This window comes from Asparagus officinalis, chromosome 5, assembly GCF_001876935.1.
Source record: "Asparagus officinalis chromosome 5, Aspof.V1, whole genome shotgun sequence".
Lineage (NCBI taxonomy): Eukaryota > Viridiplantae > Streptophyta > Magnoliopsida > Asparagales > Asparagaceae > Asparagus > Asparagus officinalis.
Genome location: NC_033798.1, coordinates 54588507 through 54610339, shown reverse-complemented (window position 1 = coordinate 54610339; position 21833 = coordinate 54588507). Strand labels below are relative to the sequence as shown.

The following is a 21833-nucleotide window of genomic DNA, read 5'->3' as shown; positions in this document are numbered from 1 at the left end:
AAGATGAACATCGGATTGCGCCACCACTTCTTCGTCAGAGAAGCTCGTTCTCAGCGGAGTCGCCATCTTTTGTTTGTGGAAAATTTGCAGTAAAAGAAACGAAAGAAAATTGATTTGTATTCCTTTAATCTCGATTACAATTGGATTTCCTGATTACAAAAGAAAGAAGAATGATCTGGATTCTCCCCTTTATTTAATTCTGGGTTCTTCACGGTAGCGATGAGATGCCTCCCTCGAATGCTCGCGTCGAGTTTGCTTCTCGTTGACGATCCGCACGTCTTGATTCACTGGAACGGTATCTCCTCCTCACGATTTGATGCTGTGGAGAACTTTGAACGAGTTTGAAACTCTATGAAAGAGTTGATTTAACCGAAATCGGTCTATAAGCCAAGGATGAAGAAAGCTCTTGTAGCCGAATGTTGCTGAGGGATAACGTCAATCTCCTCAAAAGCATGCCCAAGGATCTCTTCTGTTGCTGCCAAGAAGTTCCAACAGACCGTACCCCCTGAACTGAATTGATTTTCAGTTATTTATAAGGGATTAAGGGGTGTAACCACCTCCTTAATTCGCTCCTAAGTGGGGCTAATGGGATGTAACCGCCCCTTAAATTACTCTTGAGTGGAGTTGTGATCCCCTCAGATCATGGAAAACGGTTTTGAAACTGTTCAGCTCGTGTTTGAACGAGTCAAACGCAAAATCCGCGTTCTTGTGTGAATTATGCGTTCAAACGCAGTGTCTGGAAGCTTGAACGCAGTGTCTGAAAGCTCGGACGCAGCGGCTGGAAGCTACGTTGGCATCTTGTTGGAAGCTGCGTTTGGCAGCTTGGAAGCTGCGTTTGGCGGCTTGGAAGCTGCGTTTGGCAGCAGATGGAAGCTGCATTGTTTGCGGGGAAAGTTGCTGTATTCATTGCTGCATTCATTACAACTTCAATCGTTACAATGAAACAAAAAGATAGCCTTTTTATAAGACTCTTACACAATGAAAACAAAAGAAATACAACTCCTTTCAAACAAACGCAAGATCTGTTTATCATCTCTTGCTTGCGTGGGTCTTTTGCCTGTGACGGGGATGTTGATATCCGTGGACCACCGGGGCACTCAGATCTGGTCCGAGAAAATCGGGCAGAGCTTCGTCTATCCGCGAAGGGATATAGAAGCAGAACTTCGTCGATCCGCGTGAGATCTAGAAGCTATAAGCGTATACCTCGGCTAAAGCGAGGTAATAGCTCTTCTTAGTATCAACGCTAAGGCCGATACTAAGGATCTGACGGGCGATGAAGGCTCTGATCAAGGCCTCTCCTCCTCTTGTTGAAGCACACGGGCACTCTTCACTGCAGCAGGGCTTCGCCAAGCTCTCCAAAAATCCTCTCCTTTCCAAAGGCACTAGGGGTCTATTTATAGTGTTTAGAGGGGTCTAGGGGGGTCTAGGGACCACTAGGGGGCGTGGACACCCCCTGGTGTCTCGGCCAGGCCGAGACACCCTAGGGTGTCTCGGCTTGGCCGAGACACCCCTGGGGTGTCTAGGCTTTTCCTAGACACCCCCGGGGTGTTTCGCCACGCCGGGACTCCGTTTAGGTGTATTAGTTGTTTCCCCTGTATATTCTTCGTCCGGATTCGGATTTGAGTGATTCCGGGTGCGTTGGATGCGCGACGAAGAGTTTGACCCGCTCTGGTGATTGGATTATCTGTAGAGTGGTCGAGGCATGAAGGGCGTTGTCCTTTTTGTGAACAGTGCCGGGCTTCCCGATTGGTCCGGGTCTTCGTGATTCCGAAGTCCTATCCGCTCATGTAACTCGTCGATTCACTTCAGTCGTTCGTCGACGTCGATTAGGCTCATGTGGATTGGATGGTGACGTTCATCGTCGCTCGTTAACACTGAACCGGTTGTGGAGAACTATAGGCAATTTTTGATGCCTACAGATACCCCCTCCAAAGTGTTCCTGACTCGTTTCTTTTATAGAAGAGGCTGGAATACTTTGGATGTGATTGATCTGGCCTTCAGTCGGCGTAGTTAGCTTCAACTCTTGACTCTTTCGATTTTCGATCTATCCGATGCTTTGACGAATAGCCGAGGTTCTTCCGGCGCTGCGTTTATCGTCTGGCCGTCGTCGGAGTCTCGAGTCTGCAGCTGATGAATTGAGTTTGGCTCGTGTCATTGAGTTGACTTTGAACTACCTCCGCCACATTGTGCTGGTTTCGGATTTTGGGTCACTGTGTGTTGACTTTTTGTCGCAACGCGTTGACCGGCGTTGACCTAGGGTTACGCGTCGACTGGCGTTGACCCTTAGGGTTTCGGATCGTCAAACGTTGATTGTGTTTGCAACGCGTTGACTGGCGTTGACCTAGGGTTACGCGTTGACCGGCATTGACCTTAGGGTTTCGAATCGTCGAACGTTGACTCTGATTGCAACGCGTTGACTGGCGTTGACCTAGGGTTACGCGTTGACCGGCGTTGACCCTAGGGTTTCAAATCGTCGAACGTTGACTTTCGCTTGCAACGCGTTGACTGGCGTTGACCTAAGGTTACGCGTTGACCGGCGTCCACCCTAGGGTTTCGAATCGTCGAACGTTGACTTTTGTTGCAACGCGTTGCTTGGCGTTGACCCTTAGGGTTTGAATCGTCGAACGTTGACTCTGATTGCAACGCGTTGACTGGCGTTGACCTAGGGTTACGCGTTGACCGGCGCTGACCCTAGGGTTTACGGATCGCCATTAACACAGTTTATACTCGTACGTTGTTAAAGCTGATTCATCTGCATGTGTGGATTTTATCCTGAATTTGTTGGATGCTCAAGTCACGAGACCAACTAATGAAGTTGATGCGTCAGTGACTCGCATTTGTAGAATTTTTGGTAAATTCTCAGCCATCAACGAGTTTGGTAAGCCTTTACCGACTACCGTTTGAGTCGGGCTAGCATGCTGATTATCAAAATCCGTTCCGCATGTGACGTTGTGCTAAGAGAGTTAACGCTCTTAGTGCTACGATATTGAATACGTAGACTTCGTCTTTCTCACGGGAATAGACTACCCGGCGACGCGTGTTAGGCGTTGACTTCAGGATTTTTGGCTAATCCCCAGCCTTCAACGGATTTGATTAGCCTTTACCGACTACCGTTTGAGTCGGGCTAGCATGCGGATTGTTTAAGTCCGCTCCTATGTGACGTTTAAGCTAAAAGAGTTAACCCTTTTAGTGCTACGATATTGAATACGTAGACTTCGTCTTTCTCACGGGAATAGACTACCCGGCAACGCGTGTTAGGCGCTGACTTATCCTTACTTAGGATTCAGGATAAAATTCCCCGTGCGTGTGAGGCACGGATTATGGTGTTATTAATAACAACCTGCCACAATGTTGAATATGTGGTCTTTTGTCCTTTTTACGGTCAAGGACTAACCGGCAATGCGTGTTAGACATAGGCTATGGGATTTTTGGCAAACCCCCAGCCATCAACGGGTTTGATGTGCCTTTACCGATTACCGTTTGAATCGGGCTAGCATGTGAATTATTTAAAACCCGTTTCACATGTAACGTTGTGCTAAGAGAATTGCTTCTCTTAGACTTTATGCTATGATGTTGAATACATAGGCTTTGCTATTGTTACGGGAATAGGCTACCCGGCAACGCGTGTTAGGCGTTGACTTATCCCTACTCAGGCTTCGGGATAAAATTCCCCGTGCATCGAGTGCCCGGATTTGACAATCGTGTCTTTTCTAAAAGCAAAGATAGATTGAGAAACGGGAGAGGAAGAATTTTATATTCTATCTCCCGGTGCTGAAGAGGAAGAATTTTATATTCTATCTACAGCTGGAAAGGGAACTTGAGGTGGGATCCCCCACCCCCAGAATCCGGAATGATGAACTGGGAGTGGGTTCTCCACTCCGAGCATCGGAAAGGTCCGAGGAGAGGAAGAATTTTATATTCTATCTCCCGGTGCTGAAGAGGAAGAATTTTATATTCTATCTACAGCTGGAAAGGAAACTCGAGGTGGGATCTCCACCCCCAGAATCCGGAAGGATGAAACTAAGAGTGGGATCTCCACTCCGAGAATCGTAACAATTCGGATAACCCTAACTGTCGGAAGGTTTGATTACCCGATTTGGAAGTGGACCTCTCGTTCATTGGGGGAATCGAGAGGAGATTTTGGCTGTGGCCCTAACTGTATGAATGTTTGACCAAGCAGGAGTTTGAGACGACCTAACTGTCGGAAGGTTTGATCGCTCGATTTGAAGGTGGACCTCTCGTTCATTGGAGGAATCGAGAGGGGATTTTGGCTTTGGCCCTAACTTTTATAGGTTTGACCAGAACGCAAAGAGAGTGGAATACGGGTAGCAAAGAAAGTGCCAACCCATATTACCACTCAAAGGGAGACTTTAATGTTAGGCGTTTAGGACCTAGCACGTTGAGTCTGAGAAACGCCAATGACTGGCAGATGGGAATGTTGGTGGGTCCACTGTCGTTTGATTTGATCAGCGGATGGTTTGGTGAGGAAAGATTAACCTATCAGAAGATTGGATCTCCTCTCACAAAAATAACTCATAAGAGTTAGAGAATAAGAAGAGACATTCTGACCTTCAGAGTTCGAACGTGAATTTCTTATTCACCAATTCCACAATGATTGGGTTATCCCTAAGAATACCCATGTGGTATTCTTTCGGGAACTTCCCGATGCATTGGATTATCCACCCCCAGCTTCTCTCTTGGAACTGGGTTTGATTTTGTTGTCCGACCGGGTTATCCTTAAGAATATTAGCGTAATATCCTCCAGGAACTTCCCGTCAATGGTAGGAAATAGTTTAGACTCATATACCTATTGGAGTATCAGGGAGCAGTTTAACCTCTTATACCGGTAGGAGGAATGAGAAACAGTTTATACTCGTATACTCTTTGGAGTCGTAAGAAGCAGTTTATACTCTTATACTTATCGGAGTGTTGAGAAGCAGTTTATACTCGTATACTCATCGGAGTCATTGAGGAACAGTTTATACTCTTGTACTCTTTGGAGTATTGAGGAACAGTTTATACTCTTGTACTCTTTGGAGTATTGAGGAACAGTTTATACTCTTGTACTCTTTGGAGTATTGAGGAACAGTTTATACTCTTGTACTCTTTGGAGTATTGAGGAACAGTTTATACTCTTGTACTCTTTGGAGTATTGAGGAACAGTTTATACTCTTGTACTCTTTGGAGTATTGAGGAACAGTTTATACTCTTGTACTCTTTGGAGTATTGAGGAACAGTTTATACTCTTGTACTCTTTGGAGTATTGAGGAACAGTTTATACTCTTGTACTCTTTGGAGTATTGAGGAACAGTTTATACTCTTGTACTCTTTGGAGTATTGAGGAACAGTTTATACTCTTGTACTCTTTGGAGTATTGAGGAACAGTTTATACTCTTGTACTCTTTGGAGTATTGAGGAACAGTTTATACTCTTGTACTCTTTGGAGTATTGAGGAACAGTTTATACTCTTGTACTCTTTGGAGTATTGAGGAACAGTTTATACTCTTGTACTCTTTGGAGTATTGAGGAACAGTTTATACTCTTGTACTCTTTGGAGTATTGAGGAACAGTTTATACTCTTGTACTCTTTGGAGTATTGAGGAACAGTTTATACTCTTGTACTCTTTGGAGTATTGAGGAACAGTTTATACTCTTGTACTCTTTGGAGTATTGAGGAACAGTTTATACTCTTGTACTCTTTGGAGTATTGAGGAACAGTTTATACTCTTGTACTCTTTGGAGTATTGAGGAACAGTTTATACTCTTGTACTCTTTGGAGTATTGAGGAACAGTTTATACTCTTGTACTCTTTGGAGTATTGAGGAACAGTTTATACTCTTGTACTCTTTGGAGTATTGAGGAACAGTTTATACTCTTGTACTCTTTGGAGTATTGAGGAACAGTTTATACTCTTGTACTCTTTGGAGTATTGAGGAACAGTTTATACTCTTGTACTCTTTGGAGTATTGAGGAACAGTTTATACTCTTGTACTCTTTGGAGTATTGAGGAACAGTTTATACTCTTGTACTCTTTGGAGTATTGAGGAACAGTTTATACTCTTGTACTCTTTGGAGTATTGAGGAACAGTTTATACTCTTGTACTCTTTGGAGTATTGAGGAACAGTTTATACTCTTGTACTCTTTGGAGTATTGAGGAACAGTTTATACTCTTGTACTCTTTGGAGTATTGAGGAACAGTTTATACTCTTGTACTCTTTGGAGTATTGAGGAACAGTTTATACTCTTGTACTCTTTGGAGTATTGAGGAACAGTTTATACTCTTGTACTCTTTGGAGTATTGAGGAACAGTTTATACTCTTGTACTCTTTGGAGTATTGAGGAACAGTTTATACTCTTGTACTCTTTGGAGTATTGAGGAACAGTTTATACTCTTGTACTCTTTGGAGTATTGAGGAACAGTTTATACTCTTGTACTCTTTGGAGTATTGAGGAACAGTTTATACTCTTGTACTCTTTGGAGTATTGAGGAACAGTTTATACTCTTGTACTCTTTGGAGTATTGAGGAACAGTTTATACTCTTGTACTCTTTGGAGTATGATCGAGTCCCACTCTTTCGGGTAGGGACACGGAATGCCGGTCCTTTTCACCTCTCGAGTAGACATCAGGGCTTCAATTTTTCTTTCGAGATCCTTCATCTTTTCGGCCTGATCTATATCCTGTTTTGGATAATTTCCGAGAGGAATGATACGGCCACCCCCAGTGTTATCATCACTGGTGGGTCCACCCCCAGCGTCATTATTTTTAGTGGGGCCACCCCCGGTATTCTTGGGCGGTGCGTCGGCCATGACGACTTCGTCCACTTCCGGATCGCTGTCAACTGCGGCACTCTGGGTGCGACGGCTGGATCCAACTAGCTGGTTCGACAAGGCTTGGATTTGTTGGTCGTGCATTTGCCTCATCTCCTGCAGAGCCATTTCCATTTCGAACTTGAAGATTTCCTTCTGCTTAGCCAGGGCCTCTTCAATGATCTTGGCTATCTGCTCGGTGTTGACCATGAACACTTCCCGAGCTTGCCCTATGCTAGACGTTGTATCGTCGGAGGCGAGCGCGGAATGAGAATCTGAGAACTCATCATCGGAATGGACTCCTTCATGGACCCCATGGTCATTGTTATATCCGACGGCTTCTAGCTGAAGCTGGGCTATTCCCGAATTGACCCTGCTTCCTAAAGAGAAATTAGGGTCGGAACCATTTGAAATGATTGGGGATTTTCCCTTGTTGACCATGTTAATGGTAACTTCTAGGAGTTCATCATCTCGAGCAACCGATCCTCTTTGGTGGGAACGCCTTGATTTGGGCTCCGTCATTCCATCGGAAATTCCCTCGAATACCGAGACCCTCTGTGGAGCGGTCTTGGGGCAGCTACATATTGATAATACTGCCTTGATAGATTTGGTACACGGAGAGTGAGAGTCCGCTTCCCGGGTACTTCTCTTTTGAGATTCATTCGCACCCCCAGCCTGATAGTACAACTCATCGACGTTGCGGTCGGAGTAACCTATCGGCTGCATAGTATAACGCGTTCGTCTGTCCGACGCGTTTCCTTCTGAGTAATCATTGCCTTGTTGGCGTCTGCAAGAGTCACACGTTTGGAATCACACCTTTGTGAGGTGAAACCTTAACGGGCTCTTGGTCTTTTGCACGCTCCGCCGAGCGGGCCGTTGTAGGAATCCGTTTGTTAGGAGGTCGTGTACGACCCCCAGTCTGGATGTCGGCTTGAAGTTCCTTCAATGATCTCCAGCTTTCCTTAGCAAGTGCTTTTCCTCGATTCTCGGGTAGAGTGCCGATACGATCTTCCAGAGGAATCCTAAGCTTGGTGAAAACTCCGCTGCGGTGGGGATTTGTCGGAGGTTCGGGATCTGAAGTTGACGAAGGCCGGAGAGCAACGTCGCCTTCTTTTGCCTTAGGCGTTGATTTGGCCTTTGGCACCCAAACTCGTTTGGATCTCGGTGATCTATTGACTGCCTCTCCCTTTTGCATTTCTCGTGCTTTTTTCACCAGGGCTCGGGCATGCGCACGCAAGGCACGGCGCTTCTGGATTCGCTCCTCGAGAGTAGAACGGGTTCTTTTGACATGAACCCATTTGTTCGTTTCTGCTTTGGAGGAGGGGCTGGTTGTTTGCCGTTGTTGCTCTCGGCGATGTTTGGATTTGAGATCTTCATCGTAGCGGATCCCGTCCATCGGCTCCAAAGCCTTGGCCAGCTGACGAGCAAGGCATTGACGCCGTCTTTGTCGTGCTCTCTTTGACAATGTTGGAGCGTCTTCAGAAGCCATCTCCTCGGCGGAAGAGGAGTTCGGATCTGCGATCTCGACCACGTTGGACGACGCGGGGACGTCACGTGGTGCAAGTGCAGAGGAGGAGTCCGGATCTGCGATCTCGACCACGTTGGACGACGCGGGGACGTCACGTGGTGCGAGTGCAGCGGCGGCAACGGGCCGGATCTTGAATGCCGGTTGCGTCACGACGGCGTCGGTAGCGATGCCGTTGGCTCCCACTGTGGTCGCCAGCTTGTTTGCGGAAAAAGTTGCTGTATTCATTGCTGCATTCATTACAACTTCGATCGTTACAATGAAACAAAAAGATAGCCTTTTTATAAGACCTTTACACAATGAAAACAAAAGAAATACAACTCTTTTCAAACAAACGCAAGATCTGTTTGTCATCTCTTGCTTGCGTGGGTCTTTTGCCTGTGACGGGGATGTTGATATCCGTGGACCACCGGGGCAATCAGATCCGGTCCGGATAAATCGGACAGAGTTTCGTCGATCCGCGTGAGATCTAGAAACTTCTGATCCAGAAAAATCGGACAGAGCTTCGTCGATCCGCGTGAGATCTAGAAGCTATAAGCGTATACCTCGGCTAAAGCGAGGTATTAGCTCTTCTTAGTATTAACGCTAAAGGCTAATACTAAGGAAAAAGGGTGGGGGAACGGGTGATGAAGACTTATGTAGACCTCTCCTCCTCGGTTGAAGCGCACGAACACTCTTTGCTGCAGCAGGGCTTCGCCAAGGCTCTCCAAAAATCCTCTCCTCAAAAGCAAGGGGTAAGGGGCCTATTTATAGGCATATGAAGGCATGTAGGGGGGTCTAGGGGGCCTAGACACCCTTGGGGTGTCTAGGCTTTTCCTAGACACCCCCGGGGTGTTTCGACTTGCCGGGACTCCATTTGAGGTGTTTCGGTTGTTTTCCCTGTAAACTCTTCGTCCGAACTCGGATTTGAGTGATTCCAAGTGCGTTGGATGCGTGATGAAGAGTTCGATCCGCTTCGGTGGTTGGATTGTCTGTGGAGTGGTCGAGGCACGAAGGGTGTTGTCCTTTTTGTGAACAGTGCCGGGTTCCTTGATTGGTCCGGGTCTCCGTTGTTCCGAAATCCTATCCGTTCACGTAGCTCGTCGATTCACTTCAGTCGTTCGTCGACGTCAATTAGACTCTTGTGGATCGGATGGTGACGTTCATTGTCGCTCTTTAACATTGAACAGTTCGTAGAGACCTATAGGCAATTTTCGATGCCTACATGCATTGGCAGCATGTTAGAAGCTGTGTTGGCAGGATTTAAGAGCTGCGTTTGGCAGCGGATAGAAGCTGCGTTGGCAGCTTTGGAGGCTGCGCTTGAGCTGCGTTCGTGGCTATGAACACAGTGTGTCTTGATGCTGGTACGCAGGGAGGACTTCCACGTCTTGGTTTGAAGAGACCGTCGATTTGTAGTCTCTTTCTGTCAGAGCGTTGCAAAGATCGTCCAAGTGGTGAAGGAAGGTGGACATCGAGCCCTTCGCCAGCTGATCACAGATGCGCCTCTCGTGCAGTATGCCGGTTCCGTTCAGTCTCTTAGGAAGACTGACTTCTTGTTTGGCGACTCTACCAGAGATCCGGATGCAGCATTTATTGAAGCTGAGCAGTGGCTTTACCAGACTGGCAGTCGTTTTTCGTCAGATTGTAACCTTCATCAGTCTACGTGAAAGTCTTCAAATTGTAACCTTCTAGAAGTCGTCAGAATGTAACTTCTATCATCGGTGTTTTGATGGGGATCAGCTATCTATTGTGATTTTTTTTTGACAGCCTACAATATGCTTCTTCTGTTGCTTATATATTTCATCTTTTTTAACAATATTACAATGAACTAGACTACATGGGACCAACAAAAATGTCACGCATGGTGAACAAGCGTACATCTAAAGTTACCAGAGAGTGGCCTGATAAGGTTATGGAAAATGCAAACAAAAGCAAGGTCAAAGTAAGTTCTTTGCCTCAACTTATGTTGGTTATAACTTATGTGGCATAATTATGTACCAAAATTACAAGTGCACAATTGATCAAGTTATAGTATAAAAAGTTATCGATCCCACGAGGAAGGTGATTTTAAGAGATTATTAGAATAGGTTCTTATGTTGTGTGCGTGACAAAACAAGGCAAGAAATATGAATTAATAAAATCAAGAAATAAAACCAAAAATGAAAAGAAAATTTAAGAAAGTTAAGATGAAGGATTCAAAAGAGGTAAGAAATCTAGAATATAATCCACTAACCAATTTCAATTACAAAATATAAACTATTCTCTTTTTATCATATTTCAACTTAGATTTATTAAGCATAGATTATCAAACCATTTAAGGAAAGTGTAACCTATCAAATTATCATCTAAGCTAAAATTACTATTCATGATAAGAACAACAACATGATAATAATCCTAGAATTCATAAGCATAACCTATCAAACCATTTAAGATAAGCATAGATTATCAAATTCTTCTTCTACCGATTAGTTCTCTAGTTGATTATCCTAACATGAACATTTTAAGTACAAGAGAATAATTCATACAATATAAAAGAAATTAGACTAGTTTCATACAATTCTAAGATTCCTACAAGAATTAAATTCACATCTTAAGAAATAAAAACAAGAAAAAGAAGACTAATTACAAAATTAAAAAGAAAAGAAAAATCTAAACTATGAACAAGAAATAAATCTAATTACAAAGAAAATAAAAATCTAAACTACAAAATAAATTGCAGAAATTAAATGCAAGAAAAATAAATCTACTCTACAAATTAAAGTGCAAAAAGAAAATAAAAAAGACAAGAAAGTAAATCTATACTACAAGCATGAATTTAAATCTAACTAATAAGCAATAATAAAGAAATTACTAAAAAGAAATAAAAGAGAAAAGAAATGCAAACCTTCAAATTGCTCTTCATCTCCATCCTCATCATTCAACAAGAGGAGAAAGAACAAATTTAAAGAGGAAAAAATTATTTTTATTAATTGCAACTAAAGTTACAATTTTTGGAAGGCCTTCTCAATTAAGAGTAGCCCTCCTCTCCAAAAGGAGTTTACAAAATTTTCACACCTCTAACCCCTCACTCTCTACCCCTATTTATAGTAATCATTAATGAATATGAGCCATTGGATTTGTCTTGAGCCCCAAGCATTAATCTCCACCTTTGAATTTGCTTTTTGTTCTTCTCTAGCCCAACATAGGAGGCCCATATGATTTTCAAATACAAATGAAAATCAAGTTGCAGCAAGTCAGCAGGTCCGGTCATGGAGTTCTGCAGCAATCAAGTCCAATGGAGCTTCATTTGATTTTCAAAACAGAAAATGAAATCTGCAGCAAGTTCGGCCCAAGTGCAGCTTCATTTGATTTTCAAAAAGAAAATGAAAAAGCAAGTCCGGCCCATTCATGAAAGTAAGATCCAAGTCTGTAGCAGTCCGATCTCCATTCATGTGATTTTCAAAATCAATTCTCTGCAGCCAAATCCGGTCATCATTCATGGGTGTAATCATTTTTTTGATGGGCTTTGGGCCTTCAAGGAGCTTGTGCTGGCTTCTTTTGAAAGTTTTGGGACATTTGGGCTTTTGGCCTTTAAAGTTCAATTATTTTACTTTGGTTTCTTGAATTTCTCTTATTTCTTCATTTACTCAAGGGTCTTTGTTGAGAGATAAGATTTTTAGGATTTATTCTTCATTAACCTGCAATTAAAGATAAAAATAATTATTAGTGGTATATTTATTCATATAAAATAGATAATGAGGGTATAAAATTGTAATAAAATGTGATTATCAAATACCCCCACACCTAAACTTTTGCTAGTCCTCTAGTAAAGAAAATAAAAAGAAAATCCTAACTCACTTTCGCAGGGATCGCGGTTGTATTTAGCGCATACAACAAGCCTTTAAACTCCTAGGTTACCCTAGTGGACGAGTTGTAGTCTCGTGAGGGTTTGCAGTGAATATACCCACAAAATTCAGTCAACTTGCCAAGTTAAACAAGTCAGTAAATAACAGATTTTTCTTGATATATTTAAACATTCTAATTGAAGCTAGTTAATAATCAAGAAAACGTTTTTATATATAACTTCAATGTAAATCCCCTAGAAAATCTTTTTCATTATAGCAATACAAAACCAAGTCAAATCTTAGAAATTTAATTAAAAAGTTTTGAAAAGAACATGCCAACTCTTTGTTTTAAATAACTTTCAAGTCTCTTGATCAAAAATTTATATATATATATATTCACTCTCTAATTCTTGGTGATTGTTTTCTATTTTAACGGGCTTTCTAAGTGACCATTTAACGAGTTTTGGGCCAATGAATCCCAACCCAATTGGGCTTAGGTCATTAAGCATAGAGATACTACTTGGGCTTAATTACTCAGTCAACTTAGGCTTTATAAGATAGAATTATCTTGAATTTAAGAGTTTTTTTTGTGCCCATTTTTCGCACTCTTCTTTTATAAGGTTAGTTTTTTTAATATATATATATGTGTAATTATATATAGTCTTAAAAAAAATGTGTAAATCAGGATAACTTGAAAAAAAATATTTTCAACTCTAAGTTAAGCATGCAAAAATTTCATTATTTTTAATTAAAAATTTAAGGTAAGACTTAAGTAAAGTATACTAGTTGAAAAAATCATTTCTTAAGAATTTTATTTGGAGTTATCATAAAAGGTGAACTTGAATATGTCACTAACTAAGAACTAGAAAATTTAAAATCTATCAATTTGATCAATTATTACTTAACTCTATTAATTTGGCAAGTGACAATATTTTTATAAATTTTTTTTTATTTAAAAAAAACTATGTCAAAAGTGCAACAAAATGATAAAATAAGGAGGAAAATATGTACTTCCGACCCCCACACCTAAATTTTGCATTGTCCTCAATGCAAATTCGCTGATGCACAAAGTAAAGCAGATAAGAATTGAAGAACTTATATTTGTTCGGTCGACAATGATGATAAGGATCTGCAAATACTGTTAGTATGAGGATGAAGAAATCAAATAAGAGAAATTTTTTTTTTTTATTTTTATTTTTTTATTATTAATTTTTTTATAGATAATGAGGTTCATGAAGAACCAACACCTCTTCCTCTCCGAGTGTAGAAAATTCTAAAAATGGTTTTAAACGTTGACCATTTATTTTAAAAATATTACCATTTTTAGGACTTTCTATCTCGACAACCCCATGCGGAAAAACTTGTTTGACAAAAAATAGACATGTCCATCTTGATCTTAATTTTCCAGGAAAAAGATACAATTTTGAATTGTACAGTAAAACTTTCTATCCTGGAGAGAATTTTTTGTAAAATTGATTTGTCATGAAAAATCTTGGTTTTCTCTTTGTAAATTTTTGAGTTTATGTATGCATCATTTCTAATTTCTTCCAACTCATTTATTTGGAGCAACCTGTTCTTACCTGCTGAGTCTGAGTCAAAATTTAACTGTTTTATTGCCCACATTGCTTGATGTTCCAACTCTACTGGTAGGTGACAGGCTTTTCCAAACACTAGTCTGTAGGGTGACATCCCCAAATTGGCCTTGAAAGCTGTTCTATATGCCCACAGAGCATCACATAATTTTACAGACCAATCTTTTCTGTTATGATTAACTGTTTTTTCTAAGATTTGTTTGATCTGCCTGTTTGTGACCTCTACTTGACCACTGGTTTGAGGGTGATAAGGAGTTGACAATTTGTGTGTGATTGAATATTTCCTCATCAAAGCCTCAAAAGAACGGTTACAGAAATGTGTACCGTTATCACGATGATTGCTCGGGGTATTCCAAACCGGGCAAAAATATTCTCTTTCAAAAACTTGACAACGACCTTGTTGTCGTTAGTTTTGCAAGCTACCGCCTTAACCCATTTTGACATGTATTCAACGGCTACCAGAATGTACACATTTTCAAAGGAATTTGAAAATGGTCCCATGAAATCAATACCCCACAGATCAAAAAGTTCAATGGATAAGATGGGTTGTAAGGGCATCATATTTCTTCTAGTGACCTTCCCTAAGAGCTGACAGCGGTTACAGGTTTTGCAAAACTCGAATGAATCCTTGAAGAGAGTAGGCCAATACAGCCCAGATTAGAGAACTTTTTCAGCTGTTTTTCTCGGGCCAAAGTGGCCCCCACATGCTTGTTCATGACAAAAGGATAGAACACTCCTAGTTTCTTCTGTGGGAACACACCTCCTAAAGATCTGATCAGGACAGTATTTGAACAGATATAGATCATCCCAGTAAAAGTATTTTACTTGGGAGAGAAAACGGGATCTATCCTGTTTGGACCAATGAGAAGGGATCTGGTTCATGACTATGTAGTTCACAATGTCGGCAAACCAAGGAACAGATTGGATTTCTAAGAGTTGCTCATCTGGGAAATGTTCATTGATCGGAACGGTTGATGTTGGTGCATTTGGAAGTCGAGAGAGGTGATCTGCTACGGGGTTCTCTGTTCCCCTTCTGTCAAGAATTTGAATGTCAAACTCTTGAAGAAGGATAATCCATCTAATGAGACGTGCTTTAGTATCCTTTTTGGTCAAAAGATACTTTAGTGCGGCATGATCTGTAAAAACTTTGGTTAAGGAACCGATGAGGTAGGACCTGAATTTTTCTAAGGCAAAGACTACAGCTAAAAACTCTTTTTCTATGACAGAGTAGTTTTGCTGGGCATCATTCAGAGTCCTACTGGCGTAGTAGATCACATGCGGTTTTCCATCAAACCGTTGTCCTAAAACAGCACCAATCACAGAATCAGATGCATCACACATCAGTTCGAAGGGTAAGGTCCAGTCCGGTGCATGAATGATAGGAGCTGTGATTAGCTCCTTTTTCTCATTTTTTAGTTATTCAAAAGCTTTAAGGCAGTCGGGAGAGATGACAAATGATGTATCCTTGGCTAAGAGATTGGTCAAGGGTCTAGCAATTTTGCTGAAATCCTTGATGAAACGTCGGTAAAAACCAGCATGACCAAGAAACGATCTGGCATTTTTGACTGTTTTGGGAGGAGGGAGATTGGAAATGAGATCTACCTTAGCTTTGTCCACTTCAATTCCCCTATTGGAAACTACATGTCCTAAGACAATGCCTTGTTTGACCATGAAATGATATTTCTCCCAATTAAGAGTCAGATTTTCTCCCTACACAGTTCTAGGACCAGTTTAAGATGATGCAAACATTGGGAAAATGTGTCACCGAAAATGGAAAAGTCGTCCATAAAAATTTTGAGAAATCTCTCTACCATGTCGGAAAAAATACTGATCATGCAATGTTGGAATGTGGCAGGTGCGTTGCATAAGCCAAAAGGCATGCGTCAGTATGCGAATGTTCCATACGGGCAAGTGAAGGTGGTTTTCTCCTGATCTTCGGGAGTGATAGGAATTTGATTGTAACCTGAATATCCATCCAGGAAACAGTAGAACTCGTGTCCTGCTAAACGCTCTAACATTTGGTCAATGAAAGGAAGAGGGAAGTGATCTTTCCGAGTGGCTAAGTTGAGTTTTCTGTAGTCAATACAGACTCGCCATCCAGTTTGGATCCGAGTGGGAATCAGCTCATTAGCCTCATTTTGGATCACGGTGATCCCAGATTTCTTTGGAACAACTTGGACTGGACTCACCCATGAACTATCAGAAATGGGATAAATGATCTCATGATCGAGATATTTTAGAATGTCTTTCCTAACAGCTTCTTTCATCACTGGGTTTAACCTACGTTGAGCATCTCTAGTAGGTTTGGCATCATCTATCAAATGGATTCGGTGTTGAATAATGGTTGGACTAATCCCTTTGATATCAGCCATGGTCCATCCAATGGCTTCCCTATTCTCTCTTAAAACATCTAAGAGAGCTTCCTTTTGATCGGTAGTCAAATCAGAAGAAATGATAACTGGTAAAGACTCGTTCTCCCCTAAGTAGGCATACTCTAGATTTTCAGGTAGAGGTTTGAGCTCTAACTTAGGGGGTTCCTCTACAGATGGGCGAAGCTGGACTCGGGGTTCTATCTCCAAAGGTTCTCGTTACCAGCCAATAGCAAAAACATGATTGACCAGCAGTTCTATGTCTAGTTCGTTATCAGAAAGCTCCTCAATCATTAAATCAGATGCAATTGAATCAGACTCACACTCTCCCTCTTGTTGTTCACTGGATATTCCTTGAATGAAATTCACTTCCATGGGTTCATCAGATGGATCACTAGGCTGCCTTCCTAGGTTGAAGATATTGAGGTCAACAGTCATATTCCCAAAAGATAGTTTTATCTGACCGGTTCTACAATTGATCAAAGCATTTGAGGTGGCTAAGAACGGTCTTCCTAGAATGACGGGAATTTTAACTTTTGAGATTGGAAACGGGCTGCGTTTCCAAGACAATAAAATCAACTGGGAAAATGAACTCTCCAACTTTGATCAGAACATCCTCTACCTCTCCTTTGGGAATTTTTACAGATCTATCAGCTAACTATAGAGTGCATCTTGTCGGTTTAAGTTCTCCTACACCTAGCTGTTGATAGACTGAATAAGGAAGGAGGTTGACACTGGCGCCCAAGTCTAGAAGTGCATTATCAATGTGGGTGTTACCTATGACGCATGGAATTATGGGACAACCAGGGTCCTTGTATTTCAACGGCATGGGTTTTGAAAAAATTTCACTGAGGTTGGCAGCTAAGAAAACTTTCTTGGGGACGTTGGTGGTTCTTTTCTTAGTACATAAGTCCTTCAAGAACTTTGCATAATAGGGGATTTGTTCGATTGCATCTAGGAGAGGGATGTTGATCTTGACCTGTTTAAACGTTTCTAGGATTTTCTCAACTTGCGAGGAGTTTTTCCTAGGTTTGAGTCTATCTGGAAAGGGGGCAATGGGCCTATACCTATCTAGATCAGGCTCAATCTCAAGTTCATCATTTTGGTCATCGGAAGGAATTGCTTCATCGGAAGGAGTATTTTGAATGGGAGAAGGGGTTTGATCCGGTGGCATTCTAACTTGGTTGTCTATTTGTTTTCCTGATCACATTGTATCAACTGCATTCACATGAGCTGGATGGTTTGAACTGGATCCATTGTCTTTAGGGTTTGTAATAGGTTGACTTGGGAATTTTCCTTTTTCTCTCTCACTCACGGTAGTGGCTAGTTGCCCAAGTTGGGTTTCTAACCGGGCTATAGCTTGAGTGTTCGAGTTGAGCACTTGGCCGGTTGTTTGCATGAAGGAATTTAGAGTGATGGATGACTGAGTCAACATGTTGGTAGTTTGTGTAGAAGCTTTGATCATAGCTTCTAAAACCTTTTCTAAGACACTTAAACGTTTGTCATGATCAGAATTTGTAGGCTGGTGAGGATGAGGATGTTGGGTTGGAAAAATGGGGTTAGCTTGTTGAAAATTGTTTGGTGCATTGAACGGGACAGTATTTCTCCTAGGGAATTGTTGGTTCGACGCGGGAATGAAGTTTTGGTTTCCATGAGAATTTCCTTGGTTCCAAGCAAAGTTGGGATGATTTCTCCAACCTGGATTGTAGGTTGGAGAAAATGGATCATTTCTAGAGCGCTGAAATATAGCGTTCATCTGTTCTAAAGCATGGTTGTTTCCTAGGAGAGGGCATTCCTCTGAAACATGGGTAGAAGACTAACAGTTATGACATCCCGGGGCAGAAATATGATTGATTTGAGCCGGAGCTCGTTCCTTAACTTCTAAGGCTTCTAACCTCCGCAGAATTGTCGCCATCTTCGCTTCAGACGCAATGTTTGACTCCAGAGAAAGACCAGTAGACTTAGATTGGGGAACAGATGAAACCATGTCATCACAGTTTTCCCACTGCATTGTTTTCTCGGATAGACTCTCTAGGAATTCCCAAGCTTCATCGGCGTTTTTCCTCATAAAATCTCCCTGACACATCGATTCTAAAGATGTTTTTGAAGAATAGTCCAATCCTTCATATATGACTTGGCACAATCGACATTTTTCTAGACCATGATGAGGACATTGGATTAAATGATCTTTAAATCGGTCAAAGTATTTCCAGAATGGCTCCCCTGGGACAATTTTAATGTTTTGAATACTATTTCTAAGCTTTACCGTTTTATGAATAGGGAAAAATTTCTTGAGAAAAACAGTGACAAATTCCTCCCAAGTTGAGATGGAATTTATCGGTAAGCTGTACAGCCATTTTTTAGCTTTGTCCTTAAGGGCAAATGGAATAAATCTGAGCTTAATTGCATCTTCGGTTAATTCTCTTATTTTAATCATAATACACACTTCCTTAAATTCCGAGATAAAAATATATGCATCTTCTGTTTCATTACCTAGGAATTTGGGAAGCATATTTATGAAATGCGGTCTAAGCTCGAAATTTGCTCCATTTACTTCGGGGAGCCTTATGCAATATGGAATTGCATTTCTGGTGGGGTAACACATATCCTGAAGAACGGGCTGATTTGCCATTTCTTGAATTGGTTCAACACGGATGAAACGATGATAATTCTCCCGAACCCAAGTTTGCATACACCAAAACAATTTTTTTTCTTTTTAAGGAAAGAAAAAAATTTAGTTTTTTTATATGAAAAGATAAAAAATCCTAACTAAAACAAATCAAAGCAATCACTTTTCAATCAACTCTAATTCTAGGGTTTAGCCTAACTCAACTAGACCAGCTCCTAACCAAAAACTCCTACAGTGAAAAGATCAAAGTTTTACCCAGGTAGTTAGCCAGGTAAGGATAGTACTAGAGGGTGATCAAAGATCAATTAAGTACCTCTTTCCTTGCGGAGCGCTTTACGCAACCCCTAAACATTGTCTTAGACACCAACTATTCTGAGAAAACTTAAACCATTCACTTAAGGATTTCGTGTTCTTTATTGAGCTCGAATCCTTAGGGGCCAACGTCTAATGAGTTTTAGAAGGCTTGAGTTTGTGAAGTGAGGAATTAGTGATTTGTGGACTAAGGAAAGGGTGATGAAATCCCTTACCTTATCTTGATTATGAGATTTGCCCTTAAAAATGTTTTAAGTGTGTGCCAAATCAAGTGCTACAATCACTTTGGTGAATTCCTACACTATATGAAATGCAACCCTAGAAATTAAAAGCGACTAAAAAGGATGATAAAAAGAAAATCTTTATATTTTTTAATTATGGTCAACAACAATCAAATGTGAGAAGACGGAACATTGTTTGAGTTTATTATCTTGTTAGTTAATGTCCAAGTGAAAGATTGATTTTATTATGGTCAACAAAAATAAAATCTTTTTTTTAAATCCTAATTGTCTCTACTTGTAAAGCTAACTAAAAGGGTGGAATTGAAAACTAGAAAGAGGACTTACCCAAAAGCAAAGCTCCAAATTCTTGATCTTCAATCCAAGATTTTCAAGCTCCAAGCGGTTCCTTCACAAGAAAAAACACACAAGTTAAATAACCAAAATAATAAAATCCTATTTTAGCACTTTCCCCGGCAACGGCGCCAAAAACTTGATGCGGCATAATTATGTACCAAAATTATAAATGCACAATTGATCAAGTTATAGTATAAAAAGTTATCGATCCCACGAGGAAGGTGATTTTAAGAGATTATTAGAATAACCAATTTCAATTACAAAATATAAACTATTCTCTTTTTATCATATTTCAACTTAGATTTATTAAGCATAGATTATCAAACCATTTAAGGAAAGTGTAACCTATCAAATTATCATCTAAGTTAAAATTACTATTCATGATAAGAACAACAACATGATAATAATCCTAGAATTCATAAGCATAACCTATCAAACCATTTAAGATAAGCATAGATTATCAAATTCTTCTTCTACCGATTAGTTCTCTAGTTGATTATCCTAAACATGAACATTTTAAGTGCAAGAGAATAATTCATACAATATAAAAGAAATTAGACTAGTTTCATACAATTCTAAGATTCCTACAAGAATTAAATTCACATCTTAAGAAATAAAAACAAGAAAAAGAAGACTAATTACAAAATTAAAAAGAAAGAAAAATCTAAACTATGAACAAGAAATAAATCTAATTACAAAGAAAATAAAAATCTAAACTACAAAATAAATTGCAGAAATTAAATGCAAGAAAAATAAATCTACTCTACAAATTAAAGTGCAAAAAATAAATAAAAAGACAAAATAAATCTATACTACAAGCATGAATTTAAATCTAACTAATAAGCAATAATAAAGAAATTACTAAAAAGAAATAAAAGAGAAAAGAAATGCAAACCTTCAAATTGCTCTTCATCTCCATCCTCATCATTCAACAAAGAGGAGAAAGAACAAATTTAAAGAGGAGAAAAATTATTATTATTAATTACAACTAAAGTTACAATTTTTGGAAGACCTTCTCAATTAAGAGTAGCCCTCCTCCCCAAATAGAGTTACAAATTTTTTCACACCCTTAACCCCTCACTCTCTACCCCTATTTATAGTAATCATCAATAAATATGAGCCATTGGATTTGTCTTGAGCCCCAAGCAAATCAATCTCCACCTTTGAATTTGTTAGTGAAGAAATGAGTTGGAATTTGCTTTTTGTTCTTCTCTAGCCCAACATAGGAGGCCCATATGATTTTCAAATACAAATGAAAATCAAGTTGCAGCAAGTCAGCAGGTCCGGTCATGGAGTTCTGCAGTAATCAAGTCTAATGGAACTTCATTTGATTTTCAAAACAGAAAATGAAATATGCAGCAAGTCCGGCCCAAGTGGAGCTTCATTTGATTTTCAAAAAGAAAATGAAAAAGCAAGTCCGGCCCATTCATGAAAGTAAGATCCAAGTCTGTAGCAGTCCGGTCTCCATTCATGTGATTTTCAAAATTAATTCTCTGCAGCCAAGTCCGGTCATCATTCATGGGTGTAATCATTTTTTTGATTGGCTTTGGGCCTTCAAGGAGCTTGTGCTGGCTTCTTTTGGAAGTTTTGGGACATTTGGGCTTTTGGCCTTTAAAATTCAATTATTTCACTTTGGTTTCTTGAATTTCTCTTATTTCTTCATTTACTCAAGGGTCTTTGTTGAGAGATGGGATTTTTAGGATTTATTCTTCATTAACCTGCAATTAAAGATAAAAGCAATTATTAGTGGTATATTTATTCATATAAAATAGATAATGATGGTATAAAATTGTAATAAAATGTGATTATCAATAACCTTTCTATCTTCTATTTGTTGTCAGTTTTGTCTCTGGTATTGGTGACCAACAGAAGGGGGTAAAAAGAAAAAAAAGAAAGAAAAAAAGAAAGGTGTTCTACTTGTGTTAATTAAAGAAGACCGTGCACTTAACTGAAAAAATCGGATAATATTTCCCATAAACTATGTGTTTCAATTTTATCCAAAGTGGCAGGCATGTTGGTTCTTTAATTAGGAATCTGGGTGTCTACTTTCTTTGCTAATGTCTTGTTGCACTATAACTTATTCTTGTATCTTATAAAAGCTTTTGCTTTCCTAAGGCATATGAATAGCTTCAACAATTGTATCTTATCTTAGGCACTTTGGCGGCATATCGCTTGTGCCTATAAAAGTTAATTTTTTTCTTTTTTTTTGGGGGGGGGGGG

At 40.2% G+C, this 21833-nt stretch overlaps 1 pseudogene; it reads right to left on the bottom strand.

Moving 5' to 3' along the window:
* LOC109841834 overlaps positions 1-21833 on the bottom strand; it is a 43366-nt pseudogene that overhangs the window by 13232 nt on the left and 8301 nt on the right.